The 19,795-nt window shown below is 39.0% G+C and overlaps 1 protein-coding gene across 2 annotated transcripts in view; it reads left to right on the forward strand.

Annotated features, from left to right (window-relative positions):
• Positions 1-19,795, forward strand: part of JAK1 (Janus kinase 1) — a 139,504-nt gene that overhangs the window by 64,990 nt on the left and 54,719 nt on the right. The window lies entirely within an intron of this gene.

Consider the following 19,795-nt stretch of genomic DNA (forward strand, 5'->3'; position numbering starts at 1 on the left):
GATAGCAATTGGCTTTTCTGAAACTCCTTCCCAGTCCAATTTCCCTGTGTAGTCTGGGGGAATCACATTTTTTCTCCTTCTTCTCATTAGAGTACTAAATCATATTAATTGTAGAATACTTGCAGAATCTTAGAAATTGTGTAAAATGAAGTAGCCATCAATATCAAAAGCAACTTGGAATAACCATTATTAACATAGGTACTTATTCTTTTTTTTTTATTTACTCTTTTTCTTTTTTCTTTTTTTTTATTGGTTGTTCACAACATTACAAAGCTCTTGACATATTATATTTCATACATTAGATTGAAGTGGGTTATGAACCCCCAATTTTACCCCAAATGCAGATTGCAGAATCACGTCAGTTACACATCCACAATTTTACATAATGCCCTAATAGTAATTTTTGTATTCTGCTACCTTTCCCATCCCCTACTATCCCCCCTCCCCTCCCTCCCCTTCCAACTTCTCTCTCTACCCCATCTACTGTAATTCATTTCTCTCTTTGTTTATTTTCCCATTCCCCTCACACCTCTTATATGTAATTTTGTTTAGCAATGAGGGTCTCCCTTCATTTCCATGCAATTTCCCTTTTCTCTCCCTTTCCCTCCCATCTCAAGTCTCTGTTTAACAATGTTAATCTTTTCTTCCTACTCTTCCTCCCTGCTCTGTTTATAGTTGCTCTCATTATATCAAAGAAGACATTTGGTATTTGTTTTTTAGAGATTGGCTAGCTTCACTAAGCATAATCTGCTCTAGTGCCATCCATTTCCCTGAAAATTCTATGATTTTGTCATTTTTTATTGCTGCATAGTACTCCATTGTGTATAGATGCCACTTTTTTTTTATCCATTCATCTATTGAAGGGCATCTGGGTTGGTTCCACAGTCTAGCTATTGTGAATTGTGCTGCTATGAACATCGATGTGGCAGTGTCCCTGTAGCATGCTCTTTTAAGGTCTTCAGGGAATAGTCCGAGAAGGGCAATAGCAGGGTCAAATGGTGGTTCCATTCCCAGCTTTCCCAGGAATCTCCAAACTGCTTTCCAAATTGGCCGCACCAATTTGCAGTCCCACCAGCAATGTACAAGTGTACCCTTTTCTCCACATCCTCGCCAGCACTTGTTGTTGTTTGACTTCACAGTGGCTGCCAATCTTACTGGAGTGAGATGGTATCTTAGGGTGGTTTTGATTTGCATTTCTCTGATTGCTAGAGATGGTGAGCATTTTTTCATGTACTTGTTGATTGATTGTATATCCTCCTCTGAGAAGTGTCTGTTCAGGTCCTTGGCCCATTTGTTGATTGGGTTATTTGTTATCTTATTGTCTAATTTTTTGAGTTCTTTGTATACTCTGGATATTAGGGCTCTATCTGAAGTGTGAGGCGTAAAAATTTGTTCCCAGGATGTAGGCTCCCTATTTACCTCTCTTATTGTTTCTTTTGCTGAGAAAAAACTTTTAAGTTTAATTAAGTCCCATTTGTTGATTCTAGTTGTTAACTCTTGTGCTGTGGGTGTCCTATTAAGGAATTTGGAGCCCGACCCCACAATCTGTAGATCGGAGCCAACTTTATCTTCTATCAGGCGCAGAGTTTCTGATTTGATATCAAGCTCCTTGATCCATTTTGAGTTAACTTTTGTGCATGGCGAGAGAAAGGGATTCAGTTTCATTTTGTTGCATATGGATTTCCAGTTTTCCCAACACCATTTGTTGAAGATGCTATCCTTCCTCCATTGCATGCTTATAGCCCCTTTATCAAATATAAGATAGTTGTAGCTTTGTGGATTAGTCTCTGTGTCCTCTATTTTATACCATTGATCCACCCGCCTGTTTTGGTACCAGTACCATGCTGTTTTTGTCACTATTGCTCTGTAATATAGTTTGAAATCTGGTATTGCTATACCGCCTGATTCACACTTTCTGCTTAGAATTGCTTTTGCTATTCTGGGTCTTTTATTTTTCCATATGAATTTCATGATTGCTTTATCTATTTCTACAAGAAATGCCATTGGGATTTTGATTGGCATTGCATTAAATCTATAGAGAACTTTTGGTAATATCGCCATTTTGATGATGTTAGTTCTGCCTATCCATGAACAGGGTATATTTTTCCATCTTCTAAGATCTTCTTCTACTTCTCTCTTTAGGGTTCTGTAGTTTTCATTGTATAGATCTTTCACCTCTTTTGTTAGGTTGATTCCCAAGTATTTTATTTTTTTTGAGGATATTGTGAATGGAGTGTTTTTCCTCATTTCCATTTCAGAAGTTTTGTCGCTGATATACAGAAATGCCTTTGATTTATGTGTGTTGATTTTATATCCTGCCACTTTGCTGAATTCATTTATTAGTTCTAGTAGTTTCTTTGTAGACCCTTTTGGGTCTTCTAGGTATAGAATCATGTCATCTGCAAATAGTGATAATTTAAGTTCTTCTTTTCCTATTTTTATGCCTTTAATTTCTTTCGTCTGTCTAATTGCTCTGGCCAGTGTTTCGAGAACTATATTGAATAGAAGTGGAGATAGAGGGCATCCCTGTCTTGTTCCGGATTTTAGAGGGAATGCCTTCAACTTTTGTCCATTCAGAATGATGCTAGCCTGAGGCTTGGCATAGATAGCTTTTACAATGTCAAGGTAAGATCCTGTTATCCCTAGTTTTTCTAATGTTTTGAACATAAAGGCATGCTGTACTTTATCGAATGCTTTCTCTGCATCTATCGAGATGATCATATGGTTCTTATCTTTAAGTCTATTGATGTGGTGAATAACATTTATTGATTTCCGTATGTTGAACCATCCTTGCATCCCAGGGATGAATCCTACTTGATCATGGTGCACTATTTTTTTGATGTGTTTTTGTATTCGATTCGCCAGAATTTTATTGAGGATTTTTGCATCTAGGTTCATTAGAGATATTGGTCTGTAGTTTTCTTTCTTTGAGGTGTCTTTGTCTGGTTTCGGGATCAGGGTGATGTTGGCCTCATAGAATGAATTTGGTAGAGCTCCCTCTTTTTCTATTTCCTGAAATAACTTGAAAAGTATTGGTATTAATTCTTCTTTAAAGGTTTTGTAAAACTCCGCTGTATACCCATCCGGTCCTGGGCTTTTCTTGGTTGGTAGTCTTTTGATGGCTTCTTCAATTTCATCCATTGATATTGGTCTGTTCAGATTGTGTGTATCCTCCTGACTCAGTTTAGGAAAATCATATGACTTAAGAAATTTATCGATGTCTTGACTATCTTCTATTTTATTGGAATATAGGTTTTCAAAATAATTTCTAATTGTCTTCTGTATTTCTGTAGCATCTGTTGTGATATTGCCTTTTTCATCCCGTATGTTAGTAATTTGAGTTCTCTCTCTTCTTCTCTTCCTTAGCATGGCTAAAGGTCTGTCAATCTTATTTATTTTTTCGAAGAACCGACTTTTAGTTTTGTTAATTTTTTCAATAGTTTCTTTTGTTTCAATTTCATTGATTTCTGCTCTGATTTTAATTATTTCTTGCCTTCTGCTACATTTGCTGTTGTTTTGTTCTTCCTTTTCTAGGGCTTTGAGATGAAGTGTGAGCTCATTTATTTGTTGGTTTCTTCTTTTTTTGAGGAATGACCCCCAGGCGATGAACTTTCCTCTTAAAACTGCTTTCATTGTGTCCCATAGATTCCGATATGTTGTGTCTGTATTTTCATTTATCTCTAAGAATTTTTTGATTTCCTCCTTTATGTCTTCTGTAACCCATTGATCATTCAGTAACATATTGTTCATTTTCCATGTGATGTAGGGTTTTTTCTTCCTTCTTTTATCATTGATTTCCAGTTTCATTCCATTATGATCAGATAAAATGCATGGTATTATCTCCACCCCTTTATATTTACTGAGGGTTGCCCTATGGCATAATATATGGTCTATTTTTGAGAAAGATCCATGTGCTGCTGAGAAGAAAGTATATCCATTTGATGATGGTTGATATATTCTATATAAGTCAGTTAAGTCTAGGTTATTGATTGTGGTATTGAGTTCTATAGTTTCTTTATTTAACTTTTGTTTGGAGGATCTGTCCAATGGTGAGAGAGGTGTGTTGAAGTCTCCCATAATTATTGTGTTGTGGTCTATTTGATTCTTGAATTTGAGGAGAATTTGTTTTATGAATGTCGCAGCACCATTATTTGGTGCGTAAATATTGATAATTGTTATGTCTTGTTGGTGAATGGTTCCTTTTAACAGTATATAATGACCTTCTTTATCCCTTTTGATTAACTTAGTCTTGAAGTCGATTTTATTCGATATGAGGATGGCCACTCCTGCTTGCTTGCGAGGACCGTGTGCGTGGTATATTTTTTCCCATCCTTTCACCTTCAGCCTGTGTATGTCTTTTCCAATCAGATGTGTCTCCTGGAGGCAGCATATTGTTGGATTTGTTTTTTTAATCCATGATACCAGCCTATGTCGCTTTATTGGAGAGTTTAAGCCATTAACATTCAGAGTTACTATTGATATGTGGTTTGAACTTCCATCCATGTTTGATTGTTTATCCTTTTTTTAAAAAAAATTTTAGTTTGTTTCTCCATGATTGTCTTTCCCCTCGCCCTCTGTCTTTACTGAGGCACTTCCCACTGATGGTTTTGGTTGTTGTTTTTCATTTCTTCTTCTTGTAGTGTTTTGCTCAAAATGCTTTGCAATGCTGGTTTTCTGGCTGCAAATTCTTTTAATTTTTGTTTATCATGAAAGATTTTTATTTCGTTGTCATACCTGAAGCTTAATTTTGCTGGATACAGAATTCTTGGTTGGCATCCATTGTCTTTCAGTGTTTGAAATACATTGTTCCATGACCTTCTTGCTTTCAGTGTCTGTGATGAAAAATCCGTGGTTAACCGTATTGGTTTACCCCTAAATGTAATCTGTCTCCTTTCTCTTGTAGCTTTTAATATTTTCTCTTTGTTCTGTATATTGGATATCTTCATAACAATGTGTCTTGGCGTTGGTCTACTGTGATTTTGTGTGCTCGGTGTCCTGTATGCATCTTCAATTTGTATATCTGTTTCCTTTTTTATTTCTGGAAAGTTTTCTGTAATTATTTCATCCAGCAGTTTTCTCATTCCCTTGGTTTGAATCTCTGTACCTTCTTCTATCCCGATGACTCGTATGTTTGGTTTCTTCATGTTATCGCATAACTCTTGGATGTTTTTCTCGTGATTTTTTACCAGCCTTTCTGAGTTGGCTAGACTCTTTTCAAGATGGTATATTTTGTCTTCATTATCTGACGTTCTGGTTTCTACTTGCTCCACTCTGTTAGTGATACTCTCAATTGAGATTTTAATTTGGTTTATCGTTTCTTTCATTTCTAGAATTATTGTTTGATTATTTTTTATAATCTCTATCTCCTGATAAAGATGCTTAACTACTTCTTTTATCTGTTTATGGAATGCATTCTCAATGTGTTCTTTCGCTGCTTAAATTTGCTGTCTTGTATCCTCTTTAAGGTTCCATTCCATCTGTCTTAGGTGTTCCTTGAGTTCTTTATATGACCATTTTTCTGATGACTCTAGGTCCTCCTGAATATTTAGGCTGTCCTGCATTGTTTGTACTCCTTTTCTTCCTTGTTTTTTGAAGCTGCTCATGTTGCTTCTTGTTCTGTTTGACTGCTGAGTTACAGTTTACTCCTATAAATTAATTTGATGCTTGGGAGGAAAGGTATTTGAAGGGAAGGGAAGAAGTCTCTAAAGAGAATGAGAGTAGGCAGGTAGAATTCAAGGAAAAAGGGGGGATAAGAAAAATGAAAAGACTAAAGAAGAAAAAGAATAGGAACTAAAAAAGAGAACAATTAAAAAAAATAAAAATAAAAATAAAAAAATATAAAATAAAATAATAATAATAGTTAAAAAAATTTAAATTGAAATTAGTAGAAAAAAAAATTAAAAAAATATTTTGTAAAAAAAAATTAATAAAACAACAAGAAAGAAAAAAAAATGAAAATGAAAGAAAAACCCAAATCAGAAAAAAAAAGAAAAAAAAAAACAACCTAATAAATGCAGTCTTAGAGTTTGATTAGCTTCTCTTCCAGTAGATGGCGCTGTGCCCACCAGGTCAAGTTTCTCCTGTCCATACGCGGGAACCAATCACTGTGCAGCAGCTCCTCCAAGACTGGGCGAGTCTCCAATCCTGAGTGTCTAGGGCCTCCTCATGTGTCTATTCACTTCCCACTTTTTCTCTAGCCAGGCCCCTCTCACCACAATACTGGCTACACGCCAAGTCTGCTGCTCCCGGGAGCCCTGTTTTCATGAACGACTGGGCACACTCTTCCAGTTTGCCATTCCCTCAGACCCTAAGCTTGTAGCGTTTGGGGCTGAGAATCCTCAGTGGATTTTACTTGCCCTCCAGTATCCACTTCCCCGTAGCTGGTGCAAGAGACCTCAGAAGTCAGCCCTGGTGGGAGCGGTAGTTTAGCTCCGTGGGACCTGCACCACCTCTGATTCCCTCGGGCTGGCTGTAGCACTCATGGGAGAGCTGGGAGGGGCCCTTGAGTTTTCCCGATGTGTGGAGAGGGAAGGCTATGGGATCACACCCCTGTTTCAAAGAAGTTATCTCCTCTGCAGCAGTCTGATGACGTCGTTTCCCTTTGCCGGGCGACCAATTCAACGGGTGGGTCCTTCTCTCCCAAGCCCCGTTTCAAACCTGTGGCCACTACTTATGAAGGCTCGGTAGGCATTTACCTTTGTATGATGAGAAGGGCTGACCAGTTGTTTCAGCCGGACGAATTAATGCCGAGTCATAGCTGTTTGTTTGCGGGAAGCAGGTGACCGGGAGTTTGAATTCAGCGGGTCAGAGCTCAGTGCGTGTTCTCGGATCACTTGGATTTTAAATTGTCACTCATCTTATCAGCTGTTTCATATAATTCGGCAGCTCAATCACGTGGTGAAGAGTCTGCTCTGTGGTGCTCCGCGGGAGGTGGCGGTGGCGGCAGCCTTCGGGACCCCCGGGGAGGGGGTTCGGGTTGGGGGAGGGGAGGCGGCGCCCTAGGTACTTATTCTTGTAATGCCCTCTTTACCCTCCAGTTTATTCCTTTGTTGAGAATTACATGTATATGTCTGTGAAACAAAGGATCATCCTATGTGTGCTATTTTGTGATCATTTTTTTCATTATTATATTGTGGCATTGCTGAGTCAAAACATATGGAGACTTTTAAGTCCAAATTGGCCTGAGGGGACAACAGAAACTTGTACTAAAAACTTAATAGTGGGCTGGGGATGTGGCTCAGGCGGTGGCGCGCTTGCCTGGCATGCGTGCGGCCCGGGTTCGATCCTCAGCACCACATACCAACAAGGATGTTGTGTCTGCCGAGAACTAAAAAATAAATATTAAAAAAAAAATTCTCTCTCTGTCTCTCTCTCTCTCCTCTCTCTCTCTCTAAAAAAAAAAAAAAAAACTTAATAGTGACTGTCTCTGGGCAGTAGTGCTATTCAATGATATTGCTCTCCATTGATATCTTTCTATAGTGTTCAAAGTATATATTTAAATAACAACTAGCCAGGCGGGCATGGTGGCACAGGCCTGTCATCCCAACAGCTTGGAAGGCTGAGGCAGGAGGATTGCGAGTTCGAAACTAGCTTCAGCAACTTAGCGAGGCCCTAAGCAAATTAGCGCGAGGCCCTGTCTCTAAGGGCTGGAGATGTGGCTCGTGGTTAAGTGCCCCTGAGTTCAATCCCTGGTTACCTCCTCCACAAAAAACAAACAAACAAACAAAAAAACATAAATAGGGCTGGGGTTGTGGCTCAGTGGTAGAGCACTTGCCTCGAATGTGTGAGGCACTGAATTCGTTTCTCAGCACCACATATAAATAAAAAATAAAGGTCCATCAACAACTAAAATGAATAAAATAAACAAAATAAAAAATAAAGCCTGTATCTTGAAGGTGATAGTAATTTGTACCTTTACCTAATCTAGGCTTATATTTATATTAAAATCAAACCACACCTACTTTCCTTTAGATGGATAAAAAAATGGTCTCCTACTGTTTTCAGTTTTTGAAATGCCATCATGCTCATTTGCCCTTTTTTCTTCAGTTATTTTAATTTCTCTTATCTCCTAATGAGTTAGATTTGACTTTAGTTAATAAATACATGTGACTTTTCACAAATTACTTAGTAGTGTATGTATACATGCATGTATGTAGTATTTTTGGTGCTGGGGATTGAAATCAGGGGCACTTAACCACTGAGCCACATTCCCAGCCCCTCTTGAGACAGGGTCTCACTGAGTTGCTTAGGGCCTCACTGAGTTGCTGAGGCTGGCTTTGATCTTGTGATCCTGCCTCAGTGTCCCGAGTTGCTGGGATTACAAGCATGCGCTATCACAATTGGCTTCTCACTTAGTATTTTTAAGCCTTAGTTTACTTATGAGTAAAATAAAATTGATACTTCAGATTTTGTGATGATTGAGATCATGCATTCAAAGTGCTTTGTAAAATATAAAACATACAAAACATAAAACATAATTATATTTATTGGTTTTATATTAGGCAATGGACATGAACTATTAAGCTGCCTTTGTTTTTTTGTGTTTTTATTTGGAGAAAGACAAAAAGGCAGAGATACCTTCATTAATATTTATTTATTTTGGTGGCATGATGGGAGCCATGAGATTTGGCATCTAATGGCATGAGTTTATGCCACATAGTTATTAGATATGTCAGACAGGAATGCATGGCATAAACACAGCTTCAGCCAGAATCAGAAATGTTGAGGCAACACCTGGGTGGGCACATGTCAGAGAGCTTGGTGACTGGTAGAACACTTGTGCAAAACTCCTGCATGCTGTTTAACTGGATGATAGTATAAGGGAGCTGGTTTATCTAAGTTCTACTAACTGAACTCTCCGTTCACCAATTCTACCTCTCAGAGTTTGGTGAAATGAAAATTGGCCAAAATCATGATTCTAATAAGAAGGACTGAGAAGGTCTTCTTAATCATCAAAGGTAGATATAATTCCATTCAACATGATTTTTGCATGATCTACTATCTTCAGATCCCTGGAAACATAGGTACCAATCAGTTATCCAGAAGGCTGCATTCTGCATAGTAGGGAATCAGAGCTGTGAGAAAAACTCATACTAAGTACTAGATGGCCTCCTGGCCTCTGATTTCTGGCTCTGTATTCCCTTTAATCCAAGGACATGGTGTTATAAAAATAGCTCAAGAGCTACTCCCAAGAGCAGCCCTGTGAACTCCTCTCTCTGACTGTACCAGGGGAGGAGGGTGAATCATGAGAAGCAGAATATTGATGCCCTGGGTGCTGTTAGTAATTGACCTAGTCAGGTTCTTCAGCTAAGAGGACAAAAGCTTTGGGAAAGTTTTTTTCTGACTCATTCCCATTATGATTCACAGAAAACCTTTAGCTTCTTATTTATTTATTTATTTTAAAAAAGAAGGTGTGTGTGTGTGTGTGTGTGTGTGTGTGTGAGTGAAAGAGAGAGAGAGAGAGAGAATAGTAAGGTGGGGCAAAGGTATAGATCCCCCAAATGAATATTCTTACCCACAGAAATATTGAGGCTCTTTGCCCAGTTAGCTTTTATTGTCCTGGGATGTTCACTCTGGGGTTGGCAGTAGGGGAAACTCAGTACACAGTGCCCTTTTATCTAGCCCAGGACTAATTTATGATTTTAAAATATTTGAAAAGAAGGACGTTAGTTTTTACATAGTTGAGTTTCAAGCATCATGTGCCCATGTCTTTTCTGTCATCTTCTGTCTGAGAGTTCCTACCCCAACACCACACACACACACACACTCACAGACACGGCAGGGGACTTTCTCATTTCTGAGGAATTCACGTGAGTCAGGGAGTTGAGATTTTTTTAGGTGGCGTCTCTTCAAGGTAAAGTCCAGACTTCTTAGTGGACACATGTGGTCCTCTGGAGCTTGACTCAGCTCCGTCCCTCACCTGATCTCTGTCCCTCACCTGATCTCTGTCCCTCACCTCATCTCTGTCCCTCACCTCATCTCTGTCTGTTTTATGTATACTTTCTGTTCAGTCTCCAGTCAAAGATTTTATACTCCCCTTTTCCTTCTTTTGCTCTTCATAATCTGCTATGTGGAATATTCCTTGCATTCAGCTTCCATTCTCATCATTTTTGTATTCTTCCATCCCCAAAGGCCTTGTTCCCATCCCACCTCCTCTGTGGTGGTCATGGTGTTGTGTGCCTTCTGTGGGCCAGGTGTTGTTCTAGATCAATCGATTGATCTACCTATCTTTTCCCAGAGTTTAAAACAATCCTGTACAATAATTTCAATCATCCTTATTTGCAGATGAGAAAACAGTAACAGAGAGTGAAAAGTTTTTGAACCCAACTCTGAGTAGCAGAGCCAAAGTTATTCTTCACTTGAATATTTAACTTCACCATGCTGGGTTTCCTTGAAGTCTTCTGGATTAAACTAATTGCACCACTCCCTACTCTTACTCCATTCTCTGCACACACTCCTTTGCTTTATGTCTTCTGTGTTTGGCAGTGAGTCACATATGATCACCTTGCTACATTCTGGGGGTATTACCTCCTCTTTGTTGTGTGTCTTTTCTTTCATTCTTTAATGTTATTTTTATTTTTTGACTACTGGGGATTGAACTCAGGGGCACACAACCACTGAGCCACATCCCCAGCCCCATTTTGTATTTTAGAGACAGACTGAGTTGCTTAGCACCTCGAAGTTGGTGAGGCTGGCTTTGAACCCATGATCCTCCTGCCTCAGCCTCAGCCTCCCAAGCTGTTGGGATCGCAGGTGTGGGCCATCTACCTGGCTGTTGCATTCTTTGTTTCCCATTAAGCTGTGCGTGCAGGCTTTACACAATGAGTTAGTTTGTTTGTTTTACTTAACTAATTTGTTCCTAGTCAGTATCAATTATTTTCCTAGTTACATTTAGCTTAGTCATTTACATTCTATTGTGTTTGTCCCCACTAATTAAGTAGTCTTAGCAAGTTATCCTTTCTTCCTCTTCCTACACTTTTTTCCCTAGAAAGGAGAGAGAAGCTTCATGATTTGGGTCTGTACCATCTCCTCCCCTTGCCACCTCCACCCCCCACCCTCCCAAAAGAAAAAAAAAACCCAAAACCAGAAAAATTAAGTGGAATAAAAATGAACAGATGAAAATGAAACAGATGCCAATTTGGCTAAATTCCATTGTTGTCTGTTAGAAAGGACCATTTGATAAAAGGATTATAAATATAGACATGCTGTGGACCTGCTTGAGACTTCATTTCCAGGATGTAAAAGTATCTCATTGAGGCTTTGCTTCCTTATTTGCAGAGTGGAAGGTGAATATTTGTGTTTAAGAATAACTGCCTCTTATCACCCCTTTCGATTGATTGGTAGCCTAATTCTTGATACTCCTACCATCTATTTTTTTTTCAGAGAGAGAGAGAGAGAGAGAGAGAGAGAATTTTTTTTTTAATATTTATTTTTTAGTTTTCAGCGGGCACAACATCTTTATTTGTATGTGGTGCTGAGGATCGAATCCGGGCCGCACGCATGCCAGGTGAGCGTGCTACCGCTTGAGCCACATCCCCAGCCCCTACACCTACCATCTAAATCTAAGACTTGGGATAGATCCCACCCCTAAGTTTCCAGTGATGGTCATACACTGAACTCTTCCCTGCAATGGTTATTTCTGTGAACCACATTGAAAATTTTGCACAGATGCAAAATAAGCAGATTGACTTTTAAATTCTTTATGGTCTGTGAAGAATCACTGAAAGATGTTCTCATGTAGGTGGAAACTGGGGACTGGGAATTAATCGTGTGTGTAAGAATAGTAATTATTGGCAGAATTTAAAATGTGGGTCTTTCATATTTTATTCGTATAGTTTCTTCTTGTTCTAGATATCTATGGCACCATTATATGGACCTAGGAGGTAACCAATTGAAAAACTTTGAGAGGAGAAATTGCATTATGAAATGAAGACTGAGAGTGCCATTGTATGGCAGAACTCAGTCTAGGCCTTTGGAGTGAAACCTCTTAAGCTACACATTGTGAGAAAAGAGGAATGATCTGCTGGTAACTAAAGGAATTCCAGATGAAATACATCTCACTGTTTAATGTTCATCTGGGGAAGGTATATGCGTTGAGTGAAAATAAGGTAGATTTTATTGGTAATTTTGTTGAGTCTCTTAATAAAACCAGTGGTTTCCAAACTGTGATCTATTATTTATCAGTGGGCTGTGAAATCTATTTTGAGTCTTCTTTAGCATTTAAACATATTAAATAGAAGAAAACAGTGAATTGCAATAGTAATGATAAGTACCTTTTTGTGAAACTTATATGTCACACACACACATGTACTCTAAAATATATTTTTTACTGTGAATCATGGTCCAAAAAAACTTAAAGGCTATATATTAAAGTGTAGCTGTCAGCATGGAGTCCTGGGATATCAGGTTGTGATGCGTTGCCCCTCTTGGATTCTTGGTAGGTGCGGAGGAAGCTGCTGGTAATGAAAGGAGAATGAGAGGAGGCTCTGTGATTCTGGAGAAGTGCTGACCAGCTGCTCTGGCTCTACCCTGATGCTGCTGCCTTGTGCTGGCTGAATACAGTACTCATCTTGCAGAGCTCTGCTTTGCTTAGAGCTGTGTGTGCAGTTTGAGAGTGAAGCCTTAGTGTTTGGAGTGTAGTTCCATGAAACTTGCCTGGCATGGTCATGGGCTCAATAACCAGAGCCACAAAACAAAAACAATGAGTGAAGCCATTGCTGGTGATGTTGTTTCAAAGCTAACCATAGAAATAGGTTGTACTTTCTTGGCTGAGGAGGATTATAAGGAAGCATATCTCTTGAGATTTCCTCTTTAACTCTTATCACACAATTTCATTTATATTTTGAGGCAATAGCACAATTTCTTTGGGATATAGATCAGAAGGGACCTTTTCCAGCTGGGGTGTTGACTGGCACCTGAACCCCCTTCCTTTTTTGAGTTTCAGTTGAAGGAGCTGTGGATGTCTGACTAGGGAAGAACTGGGTTTGGCCTGTTGGATCCCTCCTTTCCAAGACTTTGAGTCTGGAGGGAATAGTGCACATACATGGGAGAGACTTGAGATCATTCCTGGTAGCCGTAGAATTAGGAGTCCAGTTGTGGTGAGAGTTGGTGACCAGTGGTGATGGTGCTAGCGGTGGTGTTCTCAGCAGGCCATTCTTGGGTCCTGTCTTTCTCTTATACTCACTCTTACCTCAAGGTAAGCAGAGTTAATTTCTGATTTTTTTCCATTTGAGAACCTGAGTGATTTGAGTTACAGGAACCATGTTAGACGGATTTCTGCCTAAACAGAGATTCCTATGTAGCCTTAAGAGAGGGAATAGGTGAATATGTGTAGATACAAATAAATTAGCACAAGTTGCAAAAACTTGGGGGACTCTGGATTTTTTCTTTAAATTATGGTTACCCCTACTGAAGACTGGAGTGCCCAGCCAGCCACTGAAGACTGGTCCTCAGCTCCCACTGCTGAGGCCACTGAGTGGGTAGGAACAACCACCGAGTGGTCTTGAGCTGTTCTGCAGACACTTATTAATAAGAAAGATGGAAATAAGGTTATGGAAAATAAACACCAATTTCTAAAAATAAATAAATAAATAATGGTTACCTTCAAGCTTTGTCAGATGGCACTTTTGTAATAGATTTTATGTCTTTGCATCAAGACATTTTGGAAGTTCAAATTAATGAAAAATTATGTTAGAGTGCAGCATAATGTGGTTTCAAACATTTGTACGCTAGGGTTGATTTGTTTTCTTCTTTTTTAATCTAAAGGGTTTTAAAAACCGTGAGTGTACTCACAGAAAACTGTTCTAATGGACAAAAGCTTTTTATTTTAGTTTAAGAGTTTGGGGAAATCTTGAATCATCACAACAACCTATGAAATACATACTTTTACCATTTTACATTGGAAACAGAGTCTCAGGTGAAGAAACTTGCCTGATGTTGTCACACAGTAAGTGTTCCCCCACCCCTCACAGACAGGTTTCTTTAGGAAAGTAGATACATATTCAAGGTAGGGGGGTAATCTCAAGAGAGTCACCTTTAGGGTCAATCACAGAATACACATTCAAGAGAGAATGTGAGCCATCTCCAGAAGGAGAGACAGCACACACAGTGTTAGAGATCTGAACCCAGGTTAGGATGACTCCAGGCTTAGGCTTCTGTTTCTGGGCTGTAAGGAAACCCAGAAATCATCTAATACTTTTTTTGTTAAGCAGTCTGAGCTCAAATCCTGCATAAGAAGCTTGCTCTAGATTGGGCAAGTCTTGGCAGAGCTAGGATGGAACCTGGGCCTCTTTCTGATTGGCAGTTTATCTTACTGCCTACAGGAAGAAACTGGCATATAGACTGTCCTCATTTGCACCCTCCTTCACTTTGCATTCTTTATGCTATTTTCCTACATGATTCCTCCTGGTCTGCATATTCTTTCCTGTACTTACACCCTCTTGATCTCCCTTCCTTCTGGTCCTTTCCTTGAAGAGCTGCAACCTTCCTTTCTGTCTTTTGTATCTTCTCCATTTCTTCAAGCCAGGAGCAGGTTCACTTTCCCAGATAATGTCACAGACCAAACCATCACTCCCTTGCCTTCTTGATTCCCACAGTTTTTGCCATCTCTGTCCTGGCAATCCTTAACATCCTCTGACTTGAGGTACCTGTGTATGTGTTAGCCTTGCCTGGTGTTAACAAAACTACAGGATTTTGGAGGGCTCACACATATTTGTGTTACATCTTTAGATTTCCTGAAGCCCTGAGCCTTGCTCAGGGCAATGTGGGAAATGGAAAGGGCAGCAAGCAAGTTCCAGACTTGGTCTTGCCACTTTCCCAGTTGACCATGGGAATCCAAGTCTTCTCAGCTGTGAAAGGGACTGTGAGACTTGAATGTGGTTTTGTGATTTCCCCAAACTCTTAAACTAAAATCAAAAGCTTATGTCCATTAGATCAGTTTTAACCTTTTCAACTCATAGAAGTGCTGTATAGGGGCTAGGGATATAGCTCAGTTGGCAGAGTGCTTGCCTTGCCTGCACAAGGCCCTGGGTTCGATCCCCAGCAACACACACACACACACACACACACACACACACATCTCAAGGTTTTATTGCAGTGGCCCAGGTGCTTCATATGTATTTTAGAAATGAGTGATTAAAAAGCATATACTGGGGGCTGGGGTTGAGGCTCAGTGGTAGAGTGCTTGCCTGGCATGTGTGAGGAACTGGGTTGGATCCTTAGCACTGCATATAAATAAATAAATGAATGGATGGATGAATGAATGAATGAATGTATTGTATTCATCTGCAACTAAAAAAAAATTTTAAAAAGCATATATTGTCAAGATAAGCCATTCTCTCCACTTCTCTCTTATTGAGTAGCCACTTCTGCCTCCATGTTTTTTACTTCTGGGAAGGACATGTGAATAGCTTCACTAAAACTTATATTCTATGCTCTTTAATAACATTTTAGATGTATTAGTAGTGATTAATTTCAAAGAAGAAAAAAGAAAAAGAATACTCAGCAAAGTATCTTGATACAATGTAGCTTTTAGAGACACTTATTGACTTTAATTAAGCAAAGTACTATATTTACTTTGATCAGAAACCTCCTCTCAACTAAAGTGGGCTTGTTGGGAGCAGAACATAGAGCTCTGAACTATTGAGTTGGCATTGATTGTTTGATCGTCCCTAGAAGTTTATTGTAAATGAAGCAGCATTTACGATTCTGGGTATTCCTGGAATTGCTGCTATAGTTTGAAGTGAGTTATTCTGTATGGCAGGAGTGGCATATAGAAAAGCCGTAATTCTGACTTGCTGACAGGAAAAACTAGTAGATTTTGTATTTATATTATGTCATCCTTTTGGCTGGAATCCATCAGCTTTACAGTATCTTGCGATGCTTTCATCAGAACCATTATCCAAGGTCTCAGCCAAGTAATGGACATCTCAGGAGCAGTACATACAAGTAATTTCTGTGGCTCCAGGGGTGTGAAGCCACTGTGATTTGGCTGAAAGAGAAACAAAGACATTTTCCCTGGTATGGTGTGTGTGCTGGGCTATAAGAAGTTTCCATGCCCACACAGGGTGGGCCTGTGCTAGAAGTCACCAGAAGTTTCTCCCCATTGCTGCAGCAATGGTGCATGGCAGTGCATTGGTTGTAAGCTAGAATGCAGCCAAGGTTGGGGCACGTTAGTGACATTTTTAAGGATTTTTTTTAGTAGCTGGAGGGAAGGGTGTTTTGGACTGACATTAGTTTTCTAGATGGATGTTAGACTATGAAAAGTACTAAAATGCCAGAGAAAGTAGTATTGGAGATGGAAGCCATTTTAAAGCAGTTTTCCCCCTTATGGAAAGAGCAAGTACTTAGGAATCGGTCACTTGTACACTTAAAGCCTCATGCTTTTTATGCTCTAAGCATAAGATGCTGAACGTTTTTGTACATATCAGGGTTCCCTCTCCTTGACTGGAACTGTATTCCATCAAGTTGTAATCAGTTTAATAGAAATTATGGTCAAAATATTTGTTTCCTGAATGTTACACTCTGTTGGGCACTTTATATGCATTAACCATTTAACTCTTGACAGCCCTGTGAGATAAATTCTATCTTTATCTCCCTGCTTACACTGAGAACATTGAGTTTGGGGATGGTAAGTAACTTGCCTTAAGATTATAACTAGCAGGAGCCAGAATTACAACCCAGGTCAGTAGGATTCCAGCCCATGCTCCCAAACCACTCTATAGTGTCATCTGAAAATCAGGAAATGAGACTCTGATGTATGACCAGGCTTCTGCTGAGAATCCCTGTTTATTCTCTTGCTCTTCCAAGCAAGTTGCAGCCCACATTAGCACTCTGCCTTTCTGAGCACTTTTATATCCATAGCTTCTTTTGAAAAATGTTGCTTTTGAAAAGGTATTGTGATAAGTACTTAATGAAGACTTTTTGTTGTTGTTGTTGTTGTTGGGGGGTGGATACCAGGGATTGAGCCCAGGGCACTTAATCACTGAGCTGTATCCCTAGCCCTTTTTATATTTTATTTTAAGACAGGGTCTTGCTAAGTTGCTTAGGGCCTTGCTTAGTTGCTGAGGCTGGCCTTGAACTTGAGATACTCCTGCCTTGCCCTCCCTAGTTTCTGGGATTACAGGCATGCACCACTGTGCCCACCTCTGTGATGAAGACTTTTTGAAAGATCCTTTTGATCCTTAGACCAACCCTTTGGCAGGATGTTTCCTCAGGTGAATGGGTGGGGAAACTGAGGCTCACCAACCTTAAGATTGTTGACTGCTTCTTAAAGCCTTCTAAAAATGTCTACAAGCTTAAAGCTTCTTAAGATACTTAAGCAGCCACTTTCAGGACATTTTCAAAATTACACATTTTCCTAAGTTTAGTTCATCAATATTTTATTTGTATTTTTATTTCAGAAGTCAAAGTCTTTGATTCCTTGAAGACTTACATAAAATAACTCATTATAGGTGAGATGGTATTTTTAGTGAAAATAATCAATTATCTATGATGTATGATTTTGATTCTTGTCATTGACTTAAACTGTCACCTAGTTGATTTTTACATATAAATCTGATAGTGGTTTTTGGCCAAAAGAGTCACATTCTGATGGTTCTATTTGTGAATATTAAAATGGTCTGTTTTTATTTCTCTCTCTCTCTCTTTCTTTCTCTTTAAACTGTCCAGTCAATTGCCCTTTGCTTGCACAGATATCAGTATTTCAAAAGATGTTCTTAAAAATTAAGAGTTTCAGTATTGTCTGACAGATTTCTGGAATTTGCATCTTAGAAAATATTTGTATTATCCCATTTATTGCAGCTAGGTTCTATTCCCACTCACAGAACTGTTTTGTTTCTTGTACTTTCCCTCATTCAGAAAGTATTAGTTGTACTTGTCTCTTACATAAGAATATGATAAATTAAAGAAATTTGAGGAATGTGCAAAATTTCTCTTGATTTTGTTGCATATAAAGCAGCAGCTACAAATTAAAACACAAGGGTAATCCTCTATTACCAAAAGAAAAATACTTTCTTTCAAATCCGTGAATTTTATAAGGTGAAGGATTCACTGCTTTCATTAAAAAGTTTTGATTGCTCCTCTTTATCCTTCCCATTTTCTAAGCTATGTTGTATTCATTTGAGTTGGAAATTGAACCCAGTGAGTCATGTTCTTTTTTAAAAGGATATTTTGTGATTCCTGCTGATTTGTTTCTAGCATTAAAATTTTGTTTTTAGCTTATAGTAAGAAGCTTAAATTGATTTCCTGGAATGATCTAAAAAGTGTTTATAAATTGATCTTGCTCCTTTTCTACTTGCTCTAAAAGTAATCAGCTAGATACCATTGTATATTTTTAAAGAAATGCTAGTTGGAAGAAGATATTACACAAATGTTATATCCCTAAAAAGCACTTGCCATCCTGATTGAGCACAGTGTTGTCATGTCTTATAAAGTGAATCAGTAGTTTGATGTTTAAAGTGCTTAGAGTAATGCCTAACATTTTAAGTGCTATGTGGGTGGTTTTTATTTATTTATTTTTATTAATAGTCTGTCAATTCACTTGAGAGCAGGGATTTTGTTATTATTAAAGCAGCATAAAAACGGTATAATGTATAAGAATTTAATTAATTTTGTTTTCTCAAAAGAGTTTAAGGCTAAGCACCACAAATTTAGGCCATTTTATTGTCCTGCCCAATAATATTAGAGGTTAGTTTGAAGATTAAGTACAATGTGATTTTAATATAGTGTTGTTTGTAATAGGGAAGGAATGATGGGAAAAACCAAAGTCTCTTTGATAGCAGGTTTTCATGGAATTTTAGTTCTAGAAGAATTTTTATGGTTTTAGTCTGACACTTGACTCTTATGTGAGGCCCAGAGAAACTCGTGGCTCCTAAAGTAAAGTAACACGTGGTCTGATGGTTAATCTTAAAAAGCTTTAAACATTCTGAAAAGGTTTATATGGTGGCCCTTCTGTGAGGAGCCCAGTTCTGGGAGACTTGTCCAACCCTTCCTGCCCTAAGGGGCCTGGGTGGGTCTTTGTCCCTTTCCTGGCTTGGGACAAATTACTTCATGGTGCAGAACAGTGAGTTCCCTGGGGCAATTCTGTCCCTCCGTGGCTGTAGCAGATAAGGGTGTGCTGTGGGGAATCTGGGGCAGAGAGGCCCTGGATACCCGCTGAGTGTGAGTGATGCCTGTGCCCAGGCATAGAGGGATCGTAGAAAGTTTCCCCAGTCATGCAGCCAGAGGGACTAGCTGTAGAGGGCTCTTTTCTTCTAGAGGGCCTTTGCACATGCTGATCCTTTCCAAAACCCAGACTGTTTTCTCCCCATTGACTTTGTTCCCCACTTCCCCAGACATCCACCACAGTTCAGCTCTGTATTACTGCCTTCTGAGCCCACCCTTGATCATACCCCCCCCCCCATTGTATGCTCTCTGTTTTTCCTTCATAGCATTTTAGCTGTTTGAAATGACCTCTGTCCATGCTTCCCTGATTGCATTGTTCCTGTAGACTGTAAGCTCCTTGGGGGCAGGAATTGTATTGTTCTTTTTCTTTGTTGTGGCCTTCTCTTCTAGACCAGTTTCTGACTTGCACAAAAATACTTGTTGAATGGAAGACTCTTCTAAATATGGCATTTGAAGCGCAGCTTCTGAGCTAAAGCAAAGCATTAGTATTCAGCTAATTTCTAATGCTGTTTTGATACAGGACAAGGTGTCTGTTTACATTAAAGCAATTAATTGTATTAATTTTCAAAAAGCTGGAGATGTAATGATTTGTTCTATGAACCTTGTTAAAATTGTTCATATCAAAATAACTAAA

This window comes from Spermophilus citellus, assembly GCF_964194105.1.
Source record: "Spermophilus citellus genome assembly, chromosome: 9".
Taxonomy (NCBI): domain Eukaryota; kingdom Metazoa; phylum Chordata; class Mammalia; order Rodentia; family Sciuridae; genus Spermophilus; species Spermophilus citellus.